The sequence below is a fragment of the Diceros bicornis genome, chromosome 3, assembly GCF_020826845.1.
Source record: "Diceros bicornis minor isolate mBicDic1 chromosome 3, mDicBic1.mat.cur, whole genome shotgun sequence".
NCBI classification, from domain to species: Eukaryota; Metazoa; Chordata; class Mammalia; order Perissodactyla; family Rhinocerotidae; genus Diceros; species Diceros bicornis.
In genome coordinates, this window is record NC_080742.1 from 61,705,141 (window position 1) to 61,731,973 (window position 26,833).

At 37.6% G+C, this 26,833-nt stretch overlaps 1 pseudogene; it reads right to left on the bottom strand.

Annotated features, from left to right (window-relative positions):
• Positions 1-3,244: 3,244 nt before the first annotated feature.
• LOC131399906 (nucleolar complex protein 2 homolog) lies at positions 3,245-24,266 on the bottom strand (annotated as a pseudogene).
• Between the last annotated feature and the right edge of the window lie 2,567 nt (positions 24,267-26,833).

A 26,833-nucleotide genomic window follows, 5' to 3' on the forward strand; every position in this document is an offset into this window, starting at 1 on the left:
GCTTCTTGTCTTTTCTTTCCCCCCTTCATTCTGACTAAGTGGTAGTTTGCATCTGGTAACTGTTCCTAGTCAGATGTTGCTTTTTAGTGCAATTTGTAAACAGTGCAGGATTTGAAGCCAAGTTCAACTTAAAAAATACAATTATAGTCAGTAGTATACTGCAAGGTTGGTTAGAAGGCAAACGGATAGATAGAGGCTTGGCAAATTACCTAAACTCTCTTCTCCTCATTTCCTAATTTGTGAAATAGGATTTAGAACTACTTCATCAGGTGTATTGTTGGCGTTTATATTAGGTACTTCTTAAAAGGCCAAAAAGAGAATGTGGGACACAAGAGGTTAAGTTCTTAGGACATATTAGATTTCCCCTCTTTCTCATTCTTTTTTTAAGAGAGAATTTGGGTAAAGATTCAATATTTACATTTTAAAGATCCCATTCAAATTGTCATGGGCAACTCTTGTAGGTAATTGATTTTGAGATATTTTTTGAGGAAGGAAAAAGAACAGTAGCCTCTTCACTAGTCTGGGTAGAGTAGGATTAAAAAATGATTAATGCAAGATAATTATATTACAGTAAGTTTTCTTATTCCATATGAAGTTTTGTCAACAATAATCATTTAATTCTGACATTCTACATTTAAATAAATAAAACCTTCCTTGAAATAAAGAAAACTTGTCTAAGGAAAGGTAAAGTGCTTTCTTGTGGAAGTTGGACATTTGTGATAAATTGGATAGAAAATTGAGAGTCTGATTCAGAGTACTAGGTGTGAAATGTTGGGAAACATTATGAGTGTACGTGGACCAAATGTTGTCACAAAACTAGGCCAAGACTCAAAAAGAAGGCAATGTACTCAGAAATACAGTTAGTCTAGAGCCAATTCATTATCCAATGAAAGGAAATAAAAATAATTACCTCCCTGATCTTAGTAGACTAATTGTTCTACCTTTGTGCTTCGCAGATTCAACGTTTTTCCTCATTATCTGTGAGAGGCCCATTTAGCTAGTGAGTAAACTTAGCTACCTGCCCAGCAACTGAAATGCCACATAACTTTTTTGTTCTATGTGCATTATTTCATATGCTATAATGCTCAGGTTGTGATTTTAAAACAAAAGTTTAAAAATGCTTCATTTACAATAGTACACTCAAAAAAATACAACTGGCGTTAATGATAGGAGTAAATATAAAATCAAGAGCTCTAAGAAACTCTTAGCCAGACAATATGCCTAATGGCAAATAGTCACTAATTTAGAGAGTTCCAAAGATATCCCTTGTTTATGTATACTTTGGGGGGGTACCCTCCTCCAAGTTTTAGATCATCCATGGGGTAGGACACCCAGTCTCCCCCGTCCAAAGGCCTGAAGGAGGGTATCCATGGGAGAAAAATCCCTTTTAGTCATCGATCCAACATCTCCAAACAATTAGGACAAGCAAAGATCAGCAGACAGGGGAGGGAGCATAGGAAAGAGCCGGCCAGAGTCCTAGTAACACTTCCCCAACCCAGGATCCACGGGGGGTGGACTCTTCTTAGATGGGAAGGAGGCCACAGCCCCCAAAGATGTTGGCAAGTGGACAGTGGAGGATGTCGGCAGCTATGCAGGGGGGGCCTGTCTGGCTGTGGAGAATATGCACCAGTGAGGAGGGGAGAGGGGAACATGTCCCTGGGGCAGAGGTAGGGGACCTGCCGGAGATGGTTCTGAGTTCCCCCCAGAAAGGAAGGGACAGAGCAAGATCATTCCCCAGTGCCTCTCCCCACCTCAAATTTCCCCACTTCAAAAACAGTGTGTGGGGAGAGGGAACATTGATATATGCTCCCCCACTGCAACCCCTTTGCCTTGTCCTTGCTTCTGCCTTGAATACGCCCAACAAAGACGAGATTTTTCTTTCATTTGAAAGTTTTTCCTGCAAGCCGCACAAACAGCTCCTCTCAGCTCTGCTCTACAGCCCAGAACACTCAGCCTGTGCTGGTCTGGAGGAATCCAGCAGGGTAGGCAGGCACTGAGCCCAGCACTCAGGCCCTGACACCCCTTCTCCCCCAATCAGGTCTTCAGAAAACAGGGGATCCAGGACAACTTGATCCTGCTGACTGAGGAACACCTGTCAACCATGGGGCTAAAGCTGAGGCCAGCTCCCAAGACCTGGACCCAGATGAGTGCCAGCTGAGAATGGTGGTCTCCAATCAATGGAGGGGGCAGGCCTGAGGCTCTTCAGGGCTGTGGGCCAGCAGCCCAGCAGGCCCCCACCCAGGCCCATCTCTCTCTACCGGTGGCCAAGCCCCTGGCAGCATCTTCTACACGGCCAGTTCCCCGCCAACCCCCTGCCCTACAGCCACTGCAGCCACCAATGCTGTGGGACCCCAAAAGGAAGCTCACTTCAGGGAAGCAGCTCCTGTTCCCAGCAAAGGCAATGTCCCCTATTCGGGGGCACCACCTTGCTGGCAGAGCCTCACCCAAGCAAGAAAATGGGACCATGGCTCTGCTCCCAGGAACCACAGACTCCTCCCAGCTTCTGTGCTGAGCTGGTGGGTGGGCCACTCAGACTCCTCAGCCCCCTTAAGTGCTAACGGCTCTGATGCAAAGGCCCCGCTCCCCATAGCTTATTTTCCATTTGGTTTTGGATGCAAAAACACATAAGAATTTTAAAAATGAAAACATGTGACTTAAGAGGAAAGGAAAAAGTTTCCAAAGATTTTCTGGGAGTGACTGTAGAGGCTGGTACAGATGGCCCTGGGGATCAGAACCTAGGCCTGGGCCGGCGGCTCTGCATCCCGGGCAGCTTCACACAAACCAGAGACAAAGGCAGTGGAAGAGGCCAGGAGGAGACATATCATGCTACGCTGGCCTTGGCTGTGCCTACTGGCTCCCTCTGGAACTGGGACTGCTTTTTCTAGGTTTTCTGCACCCTGACATCAGGCAAGGGGAAAGGACAGAGCCCCACTCTGGGTCAGCTTCCCTCACGGGGTTGATGTATCTAAGCCACCACTGTGAGGTGCAGTGGTAGACACGCTCCAGGGTGCTGGTTTCCACCCCCAAACCCACTTCCCCAGGGATTGGCACAGCTCTCTGTACTTTCTGGTCTTTTATGTTGTAAAAATAAAGCCCTGTTCACCATCTACTGCCCTTCCCTCACTGCAAGGGTGCTGACCTCAGGCCCTCTGGGCTCAGCACAGGCCAGGAAGCAGCATGCCAGCTGTCCAGGAGGTGGGAACACGTGTATGGCAGCCCCCCTACGCCCCCAGGCAGGCAGCCCTCAGTCCCCCTCAGAGAACTGTAAATCTTGCTGCTCAGCCTTGAGACCCCGAGCCAGGTGCTGGAGCACCCCAAGTTTCAGCCCCGCCTCTGAGTCTAGGCCTCCATCCTCTGAGTTGCTGACTACTTGCTCTCCACACTACTGCTGCCATCTTCCTCCTCTTCTGGGGACCCAGGTGTCCCTCTCCTTGTGAACTCCATGGTATCGTCTTCCTCATTACTGTCCAAGTCAAAGATCTTTAACTTCCACTCGGTCCTCATCCTTCCTGTCTTCCACTTTTCCATTTCATCTGTGGAAAGTTCAAGTCTTTCAGCTGCTCTTTGCCACTGATCTCTAGCTGGATCTCCTGGTCCCTCAGCTTCCACCGCTGGCTCTAGTCCCTGGTGAGCGAGATCTTCTCCTCCCTGGTCTGCTTCTCCCAGGTATCCACTGTGTGCTGCTCTGACACACCAAAGGAGACCCTCTGGCGGTGGTGACGGATATACTCTGTATTCTCCTGCGCTTTCTCCAGCAGCTGTCACCTGCCTGCAGTAGTTGGCCACCTTGCACTCCCGGAGGAGGGATTTTAGCTGCAAGATGATGGGCAGCGCCAGTTCTGGGAAAGCGATTCTCTGGGCCTGGCTGTGCAGGTGTTCCAGGGTGAGGTTGTGCAGCTGATCCACCGCGCCATCCCTGTATGCCCTCTCCTGCAGCTTGACCTTAGACGGCTTCAGGATCTGGACGAAGTTGATGGGGATGGAGCTCATGTGCCCTGGCCTCCTCTGACCCTACCTGCTGGGAAAGCTTGAGGATGAAGGGCAGTGCCTGGATGACCGGGCCGGTGCTCTCAGAGAGCAGCCTCAGGGCGCACATGCAGTGCACAGGCAGGGGGTAGAAGCTGGCAGTCGCGACCAGATGGATGCAGCTGATGACGACATAGGAGAGGCGGTAAATCAGGGGCTGGAGGGCTTCGCTGGGGCAGACGGGGCTGAAGGCGCTGCAGCACAAGTAGAGGGAGGGCACCAATTGCAGCTCAACACTGACTGGTATGTGTCCCTGCGCGTGGTCATGGTGTTGCGCAGGTGGATGGCAGCTGGTGGATGCAGAGGAAGGCGTGCTGGTCGGCGACATTGGTGTAAGGATGAACAGCTCCATCGAGGTCCGCTGCATGAAGTTAGGAGGGGTAGGGTGCTGGGGGAGGTGAACTTGCAGTTCCTCACGTTCGTGATGTGCACTTGCTTGAGGACAGGGCTCTGGAAGACGGCTTTCTTGTGCCGCAGACTCTTAGGAGGACCAGGAAGGCCAGCACTCGCGGCCTCTCCCCGCCCGTGCTCCCCGGGGGCCACTGTCCTGTTGGGCAGGTGTGGCACTGCTCGGGGAAGGTCAGGTAGTAGAGCACCGAACTGCCGACATGCTGGAGGACAGCCTGCCACACAGGCCACCAGCTGTATGACTGAGTTCAGGGAAGACTTGACGTCCAGACAGCACCCCCTTCCCGCCCAGCTAGAGGGCTGCAGCACCCTGCCGCTGTCCTGTGGGAGCCTTTCCAAACAGCAGCTTCTGGAGGCAGCCAAAGACGCCTTTGATGTAGAAGGCGACTACGGCATTGAACACAGCAGTGTCGGATTCGGCCTCGGAATCAAAGCCCGAGGCCAGGAACTCGTCCACCGTCAGCTCCCCCTGGCGCCTTCTGTGCCCCCGCACCCCCGCCAGGACCGCCAGCCCCAAGGTGCGCCAGGCTTCCTTCCCGCGCTTCCGCCCACTTCAAATGTTGACGAAAGGATGAGGGGGGACAGGACGGCTGATGTAGCCTTCCCTCTTCCTTAGAGAACATCGTGCAATACAGACAAGAGCACAGTTACTCAACACTGTGACCTGGAGGAGGCATTGTGGCTCGCACTTGGTACAAATCTGGCTCAGGAACACAAGCTTTGTATCTTTGTAAGAATCTAGTTCTTAGATATGTACAAGCAACTGGTTCCTAAATAATTTTGGTTACATTACAAATCAGTTGTAGTCCTTTTCTTTTGTTTTGGAATGCAGTTGTATATGCTTTGTCTTGGGAAACTGGGAATCTGGTAACTTGATCAATAAGGAGCCTCTTTCTCCATGTAACCTCACATATGATTGGATTTCATCTAAGGGGACTTTTTTTGAGAATGAGCTCAATTAAGATGAGGATGGCAGAAATAGAAAAAGAGAAATCGTGTTTTTTGAATCCACACTCATGCAAATCACTACTTCGTAGTAGCCTCATAGGTGGTCAGTTGTGTTTTGGGATCATGTCTGGAAGATTCTATACAATAAAAATAGCTACCAGAGGGTTCCAACTCTCTTGGAATGCTATTTTGAGTTGGAAACATTTTTCCCTGTGTTATCATAGGCTAAAAATGGCCAAGAATAACAGATATCTTCTAATTCTAACTGACAGAGTGAGAGAGACAGCGACAGACAGAAAAAGAGAGAAAGGAGGAGGGAGAGAAACGTTTTTTTAACAAAAATTGGAGTGATTTCTTGGCTACTGACCCTATAAAAACTTTAGTTATGGCTGATTGTAGTGATCAATGAGATATTTCAAAATGCAGGGAGATTTTTGATATCAGAAATGTACCCTAGTTGGACTAGTTGCAAAGATTGGTGGTGTAAAATTTGAATATATAGGCTAGAAAACAATGGAAAAGGATGGGTTTATAGACAAGAAAAGTAGTTCAGAATGAACCAAGAGTTATTCAGGAATGTTTGTTTCTGATTAAATCATAAATTTGCACCTGATTTAAATACAAATATTAAGTAATTTATCATTCCTATTGTCAGAAATCTTGATTGAACTGGTGTAATGAAAAGAGAATAAAGCAAGGAAACAGAATTCCTCTTTGAATTCTGCTGTAAAACATTGTGCACATTATTTTATTTTATTTTCCTTAAGGTCTTTATCTATAAAATGGGCCTGATACAGCCTTACAAAATCAATGAAATTATTATCTGGTGGTAAATGAGCCCAATATGTGTAAACACTTTGAGGAGAAAAACTCATTGGAAAAATGTGTTTTTTGTTTGTTTTGTTTTTTACTATTTATTTCCATTATCCTGGAATTCTCTGAGATATTATTGCTGATTCAGTTCTGTAACAACAAATACTAGGTGGCCTAACTTCTTTTACAAAAATAATTTATTTTATGTTATTTGCAACATTGTTATATGATTGTACAAATCTTAGAAAACACAGGAAAAATAGAAAAATTTCATCTAGTCATCTATCCAAAGAAATGACAGTAAATCTTTTGATATACTTCATTCTAATATATTTTTCTTTTCTCTATCTCTTATTTTAAAGGCATTAATTATTTTCTTACTCTACAGTTTTCTTTCCTTTTAGCAACATGATTGACCAAGACACACACACCCTATTCATCTAGAATTGCAGTACTATTTATTGTGAACATAACTTTAAACATGAAATTAATATTTGTGTGACAATAGTAGAATTTACTTGTTTACTCCACTGTTGTTAAATTTTTAGGCAATTTTCAAAGTATTTTTGTTACAGGCAATGTTGTCATGATTTGCTTATTCATGTTTTCTGCACTGGGATAGAATCCTAGACGTGAGAATACCAGGTCAAGAATTTTAGACATGAGATAACAGGTTAAAACTTATGTGAATTTTTGAAAATCTTAATATATATTGACAGCCACTTTAACAAAACACCCATAGGGTTCACTCACAGTGCCTCCAGGTCTCTAAGGAGGACCTACCACAACACACACTTGTGAACATTCACTGGTGCATCAACTGATGCTTTTAGTGTTATTTTCTTGATTATTAGATACAACAGTTTTTAAAATTAATTTAATCCAGGGGGACTTTCTTTGAGAATGAAGTCGATTGAGGTCAGAATGACAGAAATATGGGAAGAGAAATGCATTTTTTTTTTTTTTTTTGTGAGGAAGACCAGCCCTGAGCTAACATCCAATGCCAATCCTCCTCTTTTTTGCTGAGGAAGACTAGCCCTAGGCTAACATCCGTGCCCATCTTCCTCTACTTTATATGGGACACCGCCACAGCATGGCTTAACAAGGGGTGTGTCTGTGCACACCTGGGATCTGAACCAGGGAACCCCGGGCTGTCACAGCAGAGCGCACACACTTAACTGCTTGCGCCAGCAGGCCGGACCAGAGAAATGCATTTTTTGAATCCACACTCATGCAAATCACTACTTGATGGTACTTGATGAAGAAATACATGCTACCTTATTTGCTAACCAGTTTGTGAATTCTGTCTTCAAATCCTCTGCCTACCTACCATTCAGGTCTTCATTTTTTCTTATCAAATTTTAAGATTTATTTGCATATACCTTGTCTTTTATATTTGCTACAAATAAAATGTTTATCCATTTTCTCTTTGCCTATTGCTTTTTTGAAAAGTTTTCAATTATGGCTGAATGTTACTTCCCTGTCTCACAAATACCAGGCACTAACTCATTAATTTAAGATAACTGTTCTGGGGGCTGCCCAGTGGCGCAGCGGTTAAGTGCGCGCGCTCCACTTCGGCAGCCTGGAGTTCACAGGTTCCGATCCTGGGTGCACACTGATGCACCACTTTTCAAGCCATGCTGTGCCGGTGTCTCATATAAAGTAGAGGAAGATGGCCACAGACGTTAGCCTAGGGCCAATCTTCCTCAGCAAAAAGAGGAGGATTGGAATTGGATGTTAGCTCAGGGCTAGTCTTCTTCACCAAAAAATAAATAAATAAATAAATAAATAAATAAATAAATAAATAAAATAAGATAACTATTTTGAACACAAATAAAGAAATTACCCATCTTTTTCTCCCTCCTGAACTCTAGTTGGCCAGACCTTTCTTTCTCTGGTTTTATTATGTATTTGTTTACTTATTCATTTCTTGCTTATTTATTTACTTATTAATGATTAAATAATGAAGGCTTTTTGGCCAATTTGTTTCATTTTTCTGTTGGCAGTAGTTAGTGTAAGGAGATGTAAAAAGTCAGAATTACATAGAGCTCAGTCTTACCTCACTTCCCAACACAGTTTTCATAGTAAATGGAACATAATCACTTGTATTTTTACTATAGTTTTCATAGTTAATGGCATATGATCAGATATATTTTTTATGAATGCTTAATACATAAATTCTATGTGGATTTTAAAATGTTGTACCCGCTCACAATTATTTTATTTTATCATTTCAGCAAAGCAATATGCTGCAATTCTATGGGACAATATGCCATCTTTCTTCACTGAAGGGTTTTCTGGAAGTTAAGGTAGACTGATTTTGTTTTGTCCACCATGTGATATTCCATTTTTAATAAATCAACTGTCCAAATTATCAAAGGTAAGTGTTAAGAATGCTATTTCTAGTCAGGTGATTACAGAAATTGAGAAAATATAGAAAAGTTAAAAAGGGATGACAGGCATAGAAGAAAGATCCATAAACAACCTCTTTTGATATCTTGCTGTAATTCTTTTCATTCTTTTAAAAAAATGATATACTTCATAATTCCCTTTTTTGGACAAAATGATTGTTTCCAGCTTCTAGATGCCTGTTCTTTGAGCAGAAAATTCTCTTTTAATTTTTAAAATATTTTGAAGGAAATCCTAAATATACTGTAAGTCCCTTTGCCTTGTTGAATAGAAAATAGAAAGCGTTGTTTTACCTTTTGTTGCTAAGTCTGTGTCATCACCGTGAATGGATTACTACCCTACAGTAATGCCCTCAGTAGTTATTGTAGACTTGCTTACACAAGGGGGCAATCTACTTCTAAGAATGTTTTTGTGGATGTGTTTGAGTTTTAACATTGAAATATCATATATATCTTCACATAGACTTCTCCGGAAATATATCATTTTCCTCACACCAACATATATCAAAATATTCATTTCTGGTCCTTTGCTAGTAGGGATCTGGGGTCATTATTCATAAATTGATATTCTCAGTCTTTAAAATCTTTCTATATACAGAAAGAATAGAGTTTCTTATCTAGTGCTGCTTTGCTTAATAAATACGTAATCGGTAGTGGTTTCTGTCTATGCACAAATGTACCACTCACGTCTTCAGATAATGCAGGTTGTTATTCTTCTTGGTGCCAAACTTAATCAGATAAGCTGAGCTTTGCTTTTTAGAGATGAAATATTACATTAAATATAGGACATTAATAAGGAAAACAATGCAACTGTAGACTGAAATGCCTCTGATAATTCAATTTTCAGATGTATTATGCTAATACTACCAAGCAGATGTTACAGCTCTCTGACTGTTTCATATGAACTGCTGGAAGAAAGACTGAAGATGCTTTTTAAATCAATAAAACATATGATAGTAATGATGAGGAGAGAATATCCGTTCTGGTAACTTTTAAATGGTATTCCCATTGACAATGGCTGTTTTGGAATACCTGTTAAGGAGATTTTCTTACTTTTTTTTGGTGAGGAAGATCAGCCCTGAGCCAACACCCATGGCCAATCTTTTTCTTTTTTCTTGAGGAGGATTTAACACCTGTGCCAATCTTCCCCTATTTTTTTGTATGTTGGTTGCCTCCACAGCATGGCTGGTGAGTGGTGTAGGTCTACGCCCGGGATCTTAACCTGCGAACCCAGGCGGCCAAAGCAGAGCACGTGAACCCAACCACCATGCCATCAGGCTGGCCTCGATTTTCTTACTTTTTTTTTTTTTGTGGGGAAGATTGTCCCTGAGCTAACATCCATGCCAATCTTCTTCCACTTTGTATGTGTGACAATGCCACAGCATGGCTTGACGAGTGGTGTGTAGGTCTGCACCCGGGATTCAAACCCATGAACGCCAGGCTGCTGAAGCAGAGCAAGTGAACTTAATCACTACGCCACCAAGCCAGTCCCTTGATTTTCTTACTTTTAAGCTAAATCCAATGATGATTCTTTTTCATCCAACAAGGAGCTAGATATGATTTTTATTCTTTTAAAAACTTCAGAGGTGGTGATATGAAGGTTTGAGAATTTCACAAATAATTACATACATTTGGTAAAAGCAATTTGACTTAGTTTAGTGTTAAGAAGGAAAGTGTTGTTCTGGGCACATCTAATGACCTTTCCACTGCAGACAAGGATAACTACTCTGTGTGCAGGATATAATTGGATAAAAGGATTCAGACTCTTGAACTCCCTGATTGTGACCCCAGTTTATAGATCCTAAACCTCTAGCTGCTGCTTCAACAAAGTGTCAGGTTTTCTCAGGTAGGTGTCTGATGGTGTGAAATCACTCTATACTTATCCTGGGGTTTTTTTTGGTTTGTTTGTTTGTTTCTTACTGTTGTTGTTAAATACCTTTCCCCTGTGACTTCACAAAAGACATTTAAATTTTTCCATATGACATTGATTTCATTGCAATGATAATGCCTTACCTTCTATATGTGCTATACATTTCTCAAGCAGTTACTACATGATCATATAGTATGATAATTGATGAAAGTGAGGAATTCAAGACAATTTTCAGATTTCTTGTATTGCCATCTTGAACTGCTACTTATAGTGAAATATCAAGCTAGGCAGAAGGAAACATGAAATTAGAAAATTACCATTTGGCAACCACCACAATAATAATTGTTTAGACAAGAGTTATCAATAGTTACTAAATCAAGAGGATGAAAGTTTTTTAAGAAACAGGATATCCTCAATACCTCCCCACAAGATACTTACTAACTACAAATGCAAAAACAGTGTCTCTGCAGTGTAGAAACCTATCAGATACCACCTTCACTGGGTGATCAAAGTTAACTTTACCAGTAATGGGATAAATAAGTTATCATGTGCTTCCTGATGAATGATTAACCAAAAGTACAACATCTCTTCTCTGGTGTTCCTGCCAAAAATGTATAACTTGAATTAAATTATGAGAATACATCAGACAAACTTAAATTTATTCTATAAATAAAGGGCCTGCACTCGTCAAAAATGTCAAGGATACGATAGAAAAAGAAAGACTAATGAACTGTACCAGATTAAAGAAGGCTAGTGAAGAATGACAACTAAATGCAATATGTGATCCTGGCTTGGATCCTGGACCAGAAGTTTGTTTCTTTTGCTGTAAAGAACATCAATGGGACCGCTGAAATTTGACTAAGAAATGTAAATTAGATAATAGTTCTGTTTTAATGTCAGTTTTCTGAATTGGACCATTGTATTGTGGTTATGTATGAGAATTTCACTACTTTTAGGAACCATACATTGAAATATTTAGAGGTAAAAGAGCATCATATCTACAACTTACTATCAAATGATTCATATGTATATATGTATATATCCAATATATATATATTGGACAGAGAACTAGCAGTATGACAATACAAATATCTACATTTCAGAAATGAGGCCTTGAAAGAGCTACTCAGCTCTAGAACATTCAGGAGGCGTAGGCATAGGGACAAGGCACAGTCTGAGGGAGATTTCTGTAGCTATTCTCTCTGTCCTTGCTGCTCAAAGTGCACTCCATGGACCAGCAGTATTGATACTAGCTGGATGGTTGTTAGACATGCAGAAGTTTTGGCCCTATCCAAGACCTACTGTTGGAAAATCTGCATTTTAATAAGATCATCAAGTGACTGACATATTATGAACTTTGAGAAGCACTGCTCTATGTCACCTTCATGATCCGTATAGTATGGCTTGAGCCATAAGAGTGATGTAGGAAGAGCTGGAGTCTTGCCGTGCTTAGATATGCAATCCTTAGAATATGTTTGGAATGCCAGATATTATTATTATAGTCCAAATATATAATATTTTAAAAATCAAAAGACCTAAAAACCCTTTAGAATCAGAATTTTTATGTTTTCCTTATCTTGAACTAGAATTTTCAACTGAAGTCTATAATTAATGGGTTGTAAAATCAATGTAGAAGGTTATGCTCAATATTATTTTAAATGAAATAGCATGGAATGGAATAGAAAATGTGCAAATTCCTCCCACATAGATAAGCACCGTGGTCACCCTGGAGAGGTGGAATGGCCCCAAAATTTGGTTCAGATGTGGAGACTGATGATGCCACACAAGCACCAAGAAAGTGAAAAAAATTATTAACCACATAATAGGCTTTCTGGGGAGAGCAGAGCAGCTCCCAAGCTGGTTGAAAAATGACTTGAGAGAGTCACAAAAGGAGAATAGCTTGGGGTTTTTATGGTGGTTAGGGTGTGGGACATGGCAAAGATTCCCGTGAGCAAGCTGGGCCTTTGGTGGTTTGAAATCCCACACCTCTCTTGGCTCCAAAAGAGGGAGCTTTCTTAGTTTGCCTGGATGTGAGGTAAGAGAGAAATGGGAATGATGGGGATGAAAGCTGTCAGCAGTCAAACATCAAAAGTAGAATCACACTCTTTATCACAGTGAGCATTACTTTGTGAAACTTTTTCTTAGTATTACGTGTGCAAGTGTGTATGGACTATATTCTGCAAAATATATTATTTTGGTTTGTGGTCAAAAAAGTTTGAAAGTCAGAAACCTAAAAGTTATCAAACAGGTTACATTACATTATAGCTTGACTTAAAGAACATAGATTCATAGATTTTCTTTTCCCCAAGTTCATCACCATATTAAGTGCAGAAATGAATTTTAATGATCTTAACCAGGCTCTTACTTTCTCCCTTTTCTTTTATTTCAGGGAATTTAAGGACTGAGAAATTTAAAGCCCATTTATTAACACTCTTACTGTCTGCCAAGCATTTGGTCTATCTGGACGACATTACTACAGTTATTTCATTTAATTTAACCTTGACAATTAGACCCTGTACTCTCATCTCAGCACAGATTTAGATTTCAGAACAGTTTGGTGGTATAAATACTTGAATCTCTCAGTCACTATATTAATTTTTCTCATAGCATCTTACTTGAATACTTCACTCTCGTCAATTGTTCTGCACATTTGGGGGTAGATTCTTTTAACTTTCAGAATCCATAGAAACAGACATTCGAAATAGCCTCCTTTGTCTATCTTAGCAGAGGTTCTTACTATTATTTGGTTTACCCAGATAGTGATAGAATTCCCATAATATACTTTATTATAAAACAGAATTTAAAACAAAAAGATTTTATTTTGGTCAGCCTATAATATATTTAGGACTTTTTTTGCCTCGTGACTCCTCTTGACCCCTCTTCCCAACCCTGATCCTGATTATGGCATCAGATGATGTCCTATGCTTTAGGGTGTATTGGCTTCTATCTAATTATCTAACGCTTTCCTTTTTATCAGAGTTATAGCTATAAGTTATGGTCACAAAACTAGGATCTCCAGTGATATTCCAACATTCTGACATAAATAAGAATTATTTCGATTAATTACTTTTTATTCTTGAGCTAAGTGTACTTTTGAAATGTATATGATTTTAGTCCTTTTTTTGCTATTTAAGCAATGCAATGATATGATGCCAACCATACGAACACATGCACACACACACACACGCACACAGCCATATTCCTTTGATAGACAGATGGAAAATGTTGATTAAAATGATATCACTTTTCAATGTTAATTGGACTGTGATCTCACTGTATAATAAGCTTCCATTTTCAAAAAGTCTGCACTGTGAGGTGTTTTGGACACTGCATTTTAGATTGGAACATATTTGAATATATAGTCTGCTGCCATAAAAAGCACAATTACCACTCTTTAAAAGAACAACATAAGTCGCTGGGTAATCTGACATGTGAGTGTCTTATGATGTTGTTCATCTAGTAGCAGTGTCTCAGGTGTGTGAGTTGGGAGCCACATGACGAGGAAGAGAGAGCAAAGACACATTTCTGTTTTGTTTCTTCCCCCCTTGGTACTTCTAGAGATTTTTATGAATAAATAGAGCATTTTCCTTTTCATGTTTTTCTTTCCATGTTTTTACTCTCGTTGCCACTTCTGCCTTTTAAAATTGTTTTTCTATTACTTTTTTCTTCCTCTTGCTTCTTTTTCATGTCTATTCCTATCTATTCTCTTAAATGTTGTAAAATCAAAAGATATAGATGGGCTTGTGGAATAATGTTGATTAGGTAAGAGGAAATAAGTGTGGGCCTTTATTTTTCCACCTAAAAATATGCTCAATATAGAGTTCTGTTATCTCAGTTTTCAAAAATGCCTAAGATTTGTCTAAATTTATAATCGGAAAAGAGTCAGAGGAAGTGCTTAGTCTTGCTCACAGCAGGGCAGTAAAGATAAATTACCTAGCTTTGGTGGTCTATGTGCCATATGGTCTTCAACTTACAAGAGTAAGATCACATTTGGACAAAACTCCTTACTGACAAGAAGGGAGAACTACCATCTATTACTATTGGCTTATCGTTTTCAGCACCTCTGTCACATGGAATTCCAGGGTACCATGTGCCCCAAATTCCAGAAGGAACACATTTCACTAAAATATGTTGGTTCATTTTCAAGGTCTCATTTTATTAACCTTGATGGCTATACCACCAGGTATTCAGACTTGTTATTGTATAATTGAGCTAAAACTTTGATTTCCAGTACGTTCAAGAAATATTGGCTGTCTATTAACATAGACTAATCAAATAATAATGTATGTGAAACTAATCAGTCAACAGCTGCTGTTTAAGATAATTTGCTATTTTGAGTTGTAAGTTTCAGAGGTCAAGCACAAAACCACAAAAGATGAAAAATGAAGTTTAGTTGGTAATTTAGTTATGAAGCAAGTTATACATTACATAAAAATAAAAATATATTAATGCATTATTTGCATATTAGGTATATTTTTTCCTAAATCATCAATTAAAATGTTGAGTAGAAGAGAGTATTAAAGTATTCCACGGATGACTTCCTTCTCTACTGACATAATTAATAATTAACATTTTTTCATAATAATATTCAATTGAATATCTCTTACCACTTTCTTTCAGCCCATGTGTTAAGCCTAATCTGAAAATTGAGGATTCCAAAGAAATTGCTAAATGCCTTACAAATCTTGTGATAAACATAACTACTTTTATTGGCAATGATCTATATTTAGATCAATATATATGAACACATCTGTATTTGTTAGTAATAAACCATTTTGGCTCCTCATCCTCATTATTTTATTGCCTAAATATTAATCAAAATATGTTTGCTAGTCCATTCTAACAATTCTAAAAATCAACGTATCTCTTACAATTTAGCTATAATTTCCAGAAGGCTCATTTTTTCTTAATCATCATATTTACTAATCTTAATTCTTTTGGTTATATTTCCTTCCAGAGTCATCTTTCAAAGAACAACTTAGCACAAAGATTGCTTCAACATGTCTCTTCAGCCCCCTGGGATATTTTTTAACAGAATAGTAAATTGAAAGAGACCAGATATCAGTGTGAAGTCACCCTAAGATGGAAATTTTCAAAATAAATAATCAAAACTGGGTTTTGCAACTCTAAAGTCACCATTCATGTTATGGAGATTAAGAAGGGTGTTTATAAAGAGACTTTCTTTGGAGACAGCTATACTCTGAAACCTATAGAGTACAAATGGAAATTGTTCTAGCCTTGCAAGGAGAACTTCAAGAAACTGTTGAGAAAGTTTAATAACGTGACCTACAATGTTGAATGGTGGAGTTCTGTCTGGCTTCCACCTGAAAAATATAAAAGAGTTATACATGATCTAGCCAGCGGCTGGTAAATAGGCTGAACAAGAGGTGTTTTCACTTTCAGAGTTCATTGAAGCAAAAGATACATGAGTGTTTTCCATGAGTGGTGGGCTATAAGGGGATGAGGATTGACCTGGTAGCATTTTAATCTGAAGAGGTCTGTGTAGAGTAGAGTGGGCCAGCAAAAAACAAGATGAAAGGAGTGGAAGTGAGAGGAAAATGCATCTGTCTGCTTTATGGGCAGTGCTGTAGACATTCCTAGCAAGACCTCTGAAAAACCCATAAAAAGTGCGCTATAAGGGAAGGCTTTAAATACCAGCAATGCCTAGCTACTGCAAAGCCATCTAAACACAGTACCAGTCGGGTAAGAATTTTCCTGTTTCCTCTTACTCTCTTTCCTCTCTAAACTCAAACCTGAGAGAGATCAGAATCCTCTCTTTGCAAATGGGCAAATGAATAAGAGAAGAAAAATAAACCGCAATACCACCCTACCCTATTTGCTGGCCTCTTGCCTGCAGAATGTTGTAACTAAGGAGGGGAAGATTTAAGAGTTTTACCATTATATGGGTCTTATAATTATAATTTCTAAATTGAGACAGTATATCCTGACTTAAAGTGACCGTATGATTGTTATTACCTATGAGTAGTCAGAAAAAGTCAATGGACTGATCTAGTTTTCATGTACACGCAAGGAAAGATTTTGGCCACTGAACTGACTGTTTAAAGTTTTCATTATGGAAAATTTCAAACATACACAAAAGTAGAGATCATAGTACAATGAACTCCCATTCACCTATCAGCAATTAAAACAATCATCCACTCATGATCAGCTTGTATCATCTATACTGCCACCTTTGGACTTATTGAAGCAAATCTCAGATATTGCATCACCCACTGAGTTAATTTTAAAGAGACAAAGGGAGCAGAATTACTTTAAGATTATGCTTCAAGAGTCTTCCAAGTCTAACAGTTGTGGAGCAGAAGATATATGAGTGTTTGTGTGTGCCATGTCAGGGAGAGGGCTGGTCTAGATTTTAAATCACCCTTAAAGAGGGCTGGATTTATCAGATCTACAAATGTTCAATTGATTTAAAGCAATCTGAGACTGTTGTCTCCTAACCCATTTTGGGCTTCTGGGCAGTAATTCATTCTCTCTCTTAGGATTTATCGTGAAACATTTCACTCATAGAAGGGAATGTTTTAATACCTTAATAAGGTATAGATAATAGTATAATACAAGTATTAAATTTATCAATACTAGGGAAACTTTCTGTGTACTCCTCCTTGACCCCAGCCCTTGCTCCCCCTCTCTGCGATCATCGTGATCTCTACTTTTGTATTTATCATACAATTGTTTTTTAAAGAATTGTTTCACATGTGTGTATCCTTAAAATATAGTCCATTATTTAGTTTTGCATGTTTTTGAACTTTACATGAAAAGTATTATTTATGACGGACATTTGGATTGTTCCTAGTGTTTTGGACATTATAAATAATGCTGCTGTGAACATTCTTTTATATGACTCCTCGGGCATCTGGGCAGGAATTTCTCTGGGATATATGCCCAGGAACGATCCTGCTGGGCCATAAGTGTCACATCATCCACTTCACTGGTTGAGTTTAAATTTATCTACAAAGTGATTTCCCAATTTATATTCCTGCCCGCTCTGTGTGATAGTTCTCACTGCACCACGTCCAAAAATCAACTCCTGAAACAGGCAAAATGTTTGAAGCTTTGTCAATCTGATTAGTGTGGAATGGTAATTTAGTATTGTTTTGATTTATATTTCCCATAGTCAAATAAACTTTCATCTGTTTTCATCTTTTTATGTGTCGTGTGTGCCTCTCTCATCTAAAATGCCTGGCCTTGATTTTTGCCCAATTTTTAATTTGGTTGAATTTTTTTCCTTTGTTTGTAAGAGTAATTTATTTATTCTCTATACAAACTCCTTGCCGGTTTTATGTGTTAAAAATCTATGGCTTTTAATTACACTTTTAAAATGGTGCCTTTGAGGAGTAGAAGGCTTTAAATGCATAAATCTTTTCCTTATGAGTTGCACTTTTTATATCTTGTTTAATAAATTCTTTCTTACCTTAATGTCGTGACATCTCCTATATTTACTTCTAAAAGCTTTAAGTTCTGTTTTTAACATTTTCAGATTTTTATCTGGACTTGATTTATGCATATAGTGTGAAGTGGCATCCAAACTGATCTTTTGCCAAATAGATACCCAGTTATCCAATCATCCTTCATTGAACAGTCCATTCTTCCCCCAATTGATCTTCAGAAGCAATTCCCATTTATATCAAATGGGCAAAATTTGGGAGAAGTTTTGTTTTTGAGGAGTCTGTTTCTGGATTCAATAATGTCCCATTGGCTATTTGCCTATCCATATATCAATGCTACTCTTTAGTTATTGTTATAATTTTATAATAATTTCTGACAGGGTAAAGATAATGTCCTTTCATGTTCTTAAGAAAAGTCTTTTCCTGAAACTTTATAGACTTTAGAATTACCTTATGATGGATTTTGATTGGAACAGAAATTCGTATATAAATTAACATTGGGAGAAATGTCAGATTCATAACATTGAGTCTTCTTCATGGATATGTTAAGTTGAACAGTATGAAATTGGTGATATTTGATCATTTTCACCTGCCAAAACAGCAGTTTCATATAGTTCAACTTAACAGTTTTTCTCTCAATTTATTTGTATCTCTTTAATGTCTTTCATTAAAATTTTATTATTTTCTCCATGAATTCACATATATTGTTTGTTAAATTTAACCCTAGGCACATATTTTTATTTTAATCTATTATTGTAAAATAAATCCCTTTTAAAATTACAGTTCTGTTTTGCTAGTATAAAAAAGTGCAGATAATTACTTAAATTCATCTTTTATCTGTTAACTTTATTTCTTTAACTAGATCCTTCAGCAGGACATTTACATGAGAGATGATTGGTAATATCTTTGTCTCATTTAATTCTTGATTTTAAAGGAAAGTCTTCCAACATTTCACTATTAAAGTATAATGTTTGCTGGAGGCTTTTGATCACTAACCTTAATAGGTTTATGAATGATCCTTTTTAATCCTAGTTTGCAAATAGACTTTATTTTACCATGAATGGAATTAGAATATTATTAAGAGATTTTTCTGCATTTATCGATAGGAACATGTGGATTTTCTAATGTATTATAGTGCAGTATATTGATAGGCTTTTATGGAGAAGTATATATATTTTTTCCCAGTATTTTTTATATTTAAAAAATTAGATAACATGCTTAAATAAAAGTGAATAAATATGTAGGTATAGTGCAAAATAATATTTATAAAACTAACACCTATTTGTTTTATTTAGCTTAGATAGAAAACTGTCAACAACCCAAAGGTTACCCAGAAATAAACACTAGCCAAGATTTTGTAAAAAATAATTTACCTGTATTTTCTTCTGGGCAGCAAACAGTTCTGTCTTCTGCCCTGGCGGGAGACACTATCTCTGTCTTCCCAACTTGTTTGCTATACAAACATCCTTGACAGTTTGGAACAAAAGTTGAAACAAGATGCGCAGCAACATGAGAGACTCATGGAGAATTGTCTCTCAACAATCCTGGACTTGGAACTCCTGTAATGACTTAGTGGGATTTGGAATTGTCTCTTTTAGGGAGGTAGATGTGCTCTCTCTGTGAAGAAGGGAGTTAAGAGACATTTGGAGACCAAAAAGGCAGATTGTAACAAAGATGACAAATGCTCATTGATATCCGTTCTTTCTCTTCAGCCTGGATTTACCATTAGACCACGTTTCCCAGACCCCTTGCAATATGTGAAACTGGGTGATTAGTTCTCATCAATGGACTGTGGGCTGAAATAACGTTTGTTAATATTTGCCAACGTTAAGAGGGGATATACCTTCATGCATGTTCTTTTTTTTCTTTTGTGTGATAGCTACATGCAAAGAATCCAAGACCTTAGAAAATGACAAAAGTACACAATGAATAGAGTTTAGGTTTCTGAATAATTGCACAGAGCAAAGCCTCCCTTCTGACTTTCAATAGACTGTAAAATTAGTGATAAATATATATTTTTTCTTGTTAAACTTCTGAAATGTTGGAGGAGTTGTTACAGCAATTAGCCTTCCCTGACTGATATAGAGATCATAATAATTTCTGACTATATTTTATTGAGTGTTAATCATATGATAGATACCATATACTACCAGATTTAATTCACTCACAGGCCTGTGTTACAGGTTTTATTAACCACCTCTGAGAGATTAACTTGCCTCTTCAAACTTGTCACATAGCTGCTTAGTAAGGGAGTTAGAACTTCAGACTAGTTCTAACTGGACCCATAATTTGTGCTCTTAACCTGTTCTCTATTATGCCTGTGGTTAACTTCTTAGTGTACTAAAGAAAAACACAAACAAACAAACAACTTATCCTTAGTCTTGGGTAAATTCATTGACCCAAACTGTGAAAATCTCAAACTATAGCTCTCATTAACGTTTGGTCAGTAGAGTAATAGTTCATAATTACAGCTCAGCTGAGGGGAAATGCGAAGCATCCTCATAAACAAACAGTTGTATTAATAACGCATGTGGCATTGCTGGTTAAGGTTCATCATTGCTCTAAGTTTATAGAGAACTGAAGCTCTGATCATTTACATGGAAAACCACCTCCATCATTTTAACTTTTAATCTTCCCGCACATACATATATGAATGTGTTGATATGTATATAATATTTTACCTATGCTACTAAAGATATCTGAAATTACATTTTTAAAATTTTGAAACAATCTCAATATCATACAAATTAAAAATCTTTTAAAAACTGAAAATATTTTTATGTATTCTTTAAAGGTAAGTTGTTGACCTGATACCATTACCTCCTAATTTCTTTATGTACTTCCTACTACCAAGAATGTTCTTCCACATTTAAATGCAATGTAACAATCCCTCTTTCTTTCTTTGTCTGCTCCAAGCACGCGCGCGCGCACACACACACACACTTCTACATTTGTCTATAACTGTATATTGAAAACCACAATTTCATATCAATACCTTCAATTCTAACCCAATACTACATAGTTTATTCTGCTTTTCTCCCTTTCCGAATTTGTCAGTCTCTTCTTATTCACTGAGAAACCAGCTTTCACTATCCTTCGCAGATATACTTTCTGTTGTGTCTCATCTCTTTCCCCTGCATGGGTGCCTTGCTTACCCTGCTCAGGCTCCAGCACCCTGTGCCAGGGGTGGTCCTCCTTTATGAACATCTTTCTTACTCTTGGGCTGTGACAACCCATATGCCCGGCCATCCTTCCGTATGGGTTCCCTTCTCACTCCACTTGGGCTTTGATACCTCACACATTACACACCCATATACTGCACTGATGGCTCCTCACCCTGCTCTAGCTCTAACACCCTCCTCAGGCGACCCCTTTTGGAGACATCCTCCTTACGCAACTTGGGTTCTGACACCAAACACTGATGCCCTCCCTACCCTACTTGGTCGCAATATCCCACTCAGGGCATCTGCAATTCTCCCTATGAGACATGTTTTCAACACAAAAAGTATTTCTGTAAAAGATAGTGAAAGCTGGCTTCTCACTGAAAGAGAAAAGACTGACAACTTTGGAAAGGGAAGAAAGGAGAATAAACTATGTGGTATTGGATTAGAATTGAAAGTATTGGAGTAAATTGTGGTCTTCAGTGCTGTGTATAGATATTGAAATGCCTACCTCTCTCTGCCCTACCTAATGACTTTGGGTCCAAATTGTTCAGGAATGGAAGGAAAGAGGAAGAAGAGCCAAAATGACAATTTCTAATGGATGTATTCTTTTCTCTGTTTGTGCCATGATTTTTAAATTCATTCTTCTAGTCTTGGATATCTTAACAGTCTTGAATTTTTCTCTACAATTTTTGGAACCTCAGCTTATTTTTTTAAAGAAGGTTGCTACAAGTGAAATTACTAGATTGCAGCATGTAAATTCTTAAACCTTTATAATGTGACAAGAAAAAAAAAGCCCTTTCTCATTGTCGTTTTAATCTCCATTTCCTTAATTACCAATCAAATTGCCCATTTTTCTTATTTCCCACTTTTCCCTATGAATTATTTCTCCATGTTAACTGACACTATTTCTTACAGTGCTTTCCTGATTATTTTTAGAAGGTTGTTTATATTAAGCAAAGTAATACTTTGTCATGCTTATTGCAAATAAGCTTACTAGTTTTTCATTTAGTTTTTATGATATATTTTTAGCGTACCATAATTTAAAACATTTTTAATATTATTGAATAATTTCTCTGGCATATTTAGAAAATGCTATCTCAATGGTAATTTAACTGTTTATCTGTAGCTTTCTTCTAGGGCTTTTATGGTTTCATTTTTCACATTTAGCTCTTTAATATATCCATCAAAGATTTGTGTGCTTTCTGGTGAAGATTTTAATTAATTATTTCTTTTCTAAATATAGCACAATTTTCCCAATATTATCAGTTGAATAATTTTCCTTTATTTAAATATTAAGTTATTATATATATATTAATATCAATTTGAGGCAATTTACTTTATTCTGTCCACTTCTCAGGTCTTATGCCAATACCACAGTGTTTTAATTATTGTATATTTAAATAGCCAATAGACCAAATAAATTCCTTTCATGCTTCATCCTGTTCAATCCTTCCAGTTGGTTTTAGAATCACCTTCCTTGTTTTCCCTAAAGAGACTTTAAAGTGGATTAACCTGTGATATTTTATCTCTCATCCAAATTTACGATGTGTCTTTCCTTTTATTCAGTCTTTTTGTTTCTTGGTAAAGTTTTCATCTTTCCTCGTTGCTCTTATTACTAGTTGTTTTATATATTTTTAATATCATTGTAAATGGATTCACATTTTTCATGAAATTTCCACCATTTTTCTTTTATATGGGGAAATTATTGATTTTTGTGCATTTATCTTATGTCAAGCTATTTTTACTATAGTCCTTCATACTACAAATATTATATCATGTTTTTCTTGGTATTTTAGGAATAAAATGATATTGCCTGAAAATCTCCCATGTTTCTTGTCCCAAATAAACAATATTCAAATAAATTTATCAGCAAATTATGACAGTTAAATTTTCCCAGTCATATTCTTCTCTGAGATGTCAAATTTACATTAGTGATAACTTGCTGGAAAACTTACTGTCTGTCCGGGTTTTGGAAAATTAGAACTACTACAGAACCCATGTCCATAAAAGGAGATATAAATGGCTATTTAAATATGTATTTCTATTAATACGAATAATACACAGCCACAATATGACATAAACAATTTATTTTAATTACAGATACAGTCTTAAATGTTTTTCTAAATCGATAATTTTTTCCATCCTTGTGTTTGTATATAGACCATTCTTGAATCTAATTTCTAATAATAATGAATTGCATTTCAAAGTCATTCTGTTATTATGTTGATATAGAACCATCATGAAATAGTAGATGCTTTTGGAAATCCCAATCCTTTACTCCAGGAAAAGTCGAGGCACATATAACAGGAATATCCAAAGTGCATCTTTAACAGGGAATTTTATAAAGATGTCTAATGTGTGAAACTGGAATGAAAAAAATACCTTTTTAGACATTAACTTGAAGGTCAATCAATATAGGCTGAAGCTCTACTTACTTACCATTCAGTGAGATTCACTGTAAATATGACCTTCCCTCCTCTCTGTTGTGTTCTCAACTCTACTGACCTCCTTCCGTGTTTGCCTCGCTACCCTATGCCAGGCCAAAAATAGTAAGTGGTGAAGCATTACACAGGAATTATTTAGATTTTTGTAATTTGGAGGAGAAATATCTTCAAATATATATTTTTTTCTTTTTAAATAATGTGCTATCATAGGGAGTGATTTTGTTTTGCTCTTGTCTAAATATTCCAAGCCTCATAACCTGGTAGGTCTCTTAATTCCACGACAACTATTAACTTATCCTTGGAAACTTAATCTATGACTATCTGAGTGTTTATGTCACCTCAGTATAGGAAATCCTAATGGGTCCACTGGCATTTTCTTGATGATAAATGTCTATATCTATGTACTTTGATTTTGTCTATTCAGTAAACTTTTAATTAGTCCATATTTTGCTTCCTCATTTATGTAGAGAAACTCACTAATTACCTTGGAACATTATGCCGAGTAGAAAACCTGGTGAAAATTTCTGCGGACAGTATCATTTTTCAATGTTTCCAAGGATGTGGGAAGGGCTGGGATTGTAAGGTACCTGTTTAATAGCTACCCGGAGTAAGCAGATATGCAGCACGCATTCCGCAGATATTCTTCTCTTCACCATCAGCAAGATGTTAAATGCTTTTAAATAGCTATTCTGTACTGTTTTATTGGTGTTAACAGAACAATTATGGCTGCTACTGGCCATCGTTTTAGTCCTTTGCTGCTTCACTTCCACAGCATGCATGTCTGGCTACCAAAAACATCGTTGATCATAGTTTTAAGCATCATCCTTAGATGATAAAATTGGTGATATCATTGAATGACAGATTCAAAAGTATCATAAAAAGTCTCTCAACCAGATGGCAAATATACCACTGTTTACATTTTTTAAATGAATGCTACAGATGGTAAGAAATTATTCCACCATGTTTAATAGGAGAATTCCACACCATTTCTACAAAGGCACTTTTCTTTTTACTGCAAAGAAATATATTCAATAATTTAGCTACCAACCACTCTTTTGCCTTCCAAATTGTATATTGGAAACATATGGGAAAGATGTCTAAAGAGCCAGTATTCATTTTTTCTTTATGTGTCTTTAAATTTATTGAGTAGTAAAAATAAATAGGAATGAGAAAGGTGTATGGATACGTTCATTCTTTAGGAAAAAATGATAATAATTCTTCAAGGCATTTTTAAGTAATTTACTCATTCAATTACAACATGTGCCATGATTAAAATTTTTGGCTATAAAGGAAACATTTAAATGTCACATGTTAGCATTTTAAAGAATATCAATTTTTTAGTGTACAGATAGTCTGTATTGTATACTAATTTTATGCTTATTTTATGAAATGATGATATAACAAAATGTTTTGAGTGACAGCAATAATTCAGTAACTTAAGCATTTGAAAACAAGAATTTAAAATTCTATTTGATTATAAATATGATTATAGTTATAGTAGCAAAGTAGCAGAGATGATGGCACTTTACATAAGCAATTGTCCATACCTTAAAATATTTTGTTCTGTTCTCTCACTAGTGTACAAATATTCCTTGTACATTGATGAAGAAATCAGCTCCTCCATAATCAAACTTGCTTTATGTCATATATTCTAAAAAACAAAAATTTAATTCTAACATCAGATCTCTTTGCAGAACTTCAACATCATTTTCACGTTCTTTCTTTTGAGCAATTATTAGAAGTGTCTTTTTTTAAATGTACATTTAATTATTAAAAAATGTAAATTTGACCTACTTGAAAATATGCATTATCAGATTTTCCCTTTCAAGTAGCCTTTTGAAATATTCTCACTTGTGAGCATAAGGTTGTCCCTTCCTGAAGGACTGGTGGCGGAGGTGATCTCTGGTTCTATCACATATAAAAGATAACCTGTTATATTTATGTGTTAAGAGTTGAGGTACAGTCTTCCTTGCCTTCTGACTGTTTGCTCCCAATATTTCTTCTTCATATAGACCTTTAAAATTCAAAGTCTGTAACATTTTTTACCAAAACTATATAGAAACTGAAATGAATGGGAAGTGGACTTAGAAACTAACACTTATAGGTCAAAATTTTAACACTACACTGTACAACTTCTATTTGGTGACAAGATGGTGCCCAGTGGCCTTCCAGAGGCAGGACGTAGATATTTCCTCAGTGTACTAAAACCAAGGCCATGTGAAACATCACTGTTAGAAATTCTTTTAAAGTCTTGATTCCTATTCTCTAAACAGTGGTTCTTAACTGTTACATTATATTAGAATAACTTGAAAGGATTGTTAGAACAAATGTTGTTGGATCCGAGACCCAGAGTTTCAGATCCAGCAAGTCCGGGGTGGGGCCAGAAAATTTGCATTTCTGTAAAGTTCCCAGTTGATTTTGATGCTGCTGGTCTGGAGACCACACTTTGAGAACTACTACTTTATCTTTAAGACAAAGAGAAAAAGCAGTGAACTGAGACATCCTGTTCTAAACTCAGTTTTGCTGCTAGCTGTGTGATCTTGGAAATCGCATTTACCATCACAGGTTTCCTGTTTTATCTTTCTTTAAATGAGAGTGTTGGTCCAAGTGTTCACTCATTTCCTTGTATTTCATCCTGAAATTTATGAATATAAATCAAGAACCAGAAAAGAGCAATCGGTCTCTTCAATCAGAGTGATAAAGGTCTTACAGAAGATAGAGCTCAGAAAACATGTTTTAAATCACAGAAGAGTCTGCCCTTCATCCCTGCTTCCTCAGCAGAGCTGACTGAACTTGAGCTCAAAATGTTTCTGCTTGAGATATACAAAAACCAAACAAACAGAACTAAAAACATTCTCTAATAGGTATGTGATTTTAAATTCAATCTTGCCTTTGTCATATTATAAAATTATCACGGAGGCCCCCACGACTGTTGTCAGATTTTTCTGCCTCGGCTGTTTTTTGGGCTCAATGCCATAGAAGCCATATATTGATTTAAAACTCAAAAGTCCCTAGAGCCTGTTGCCAAGCCACCTATGTGGCAGATTGTTCAGTAAATACTATTTTCTTAACGGTGACTCTTTCCATCCCTATATTTCAGAGACTTAAAAACCTTTGAGTTAGAGAGAATTGGAGAGAATGGCCAGGGCTTGGAAACACACAAGCCGTGGTTGATCTGACTGGGTTCTACTTAGGTTGGATTTATTTAGGTCCACTTGACCTCTCTTGAGGGTCAATTATTTTATTTCAATTCAGCTGAGACAATTTCAGTCATTGATGAAAACAGACTGGAAAGATGATTGACTATTCAGAATCAATAAAGAGCATGACAGGTTTCATGTTTTGA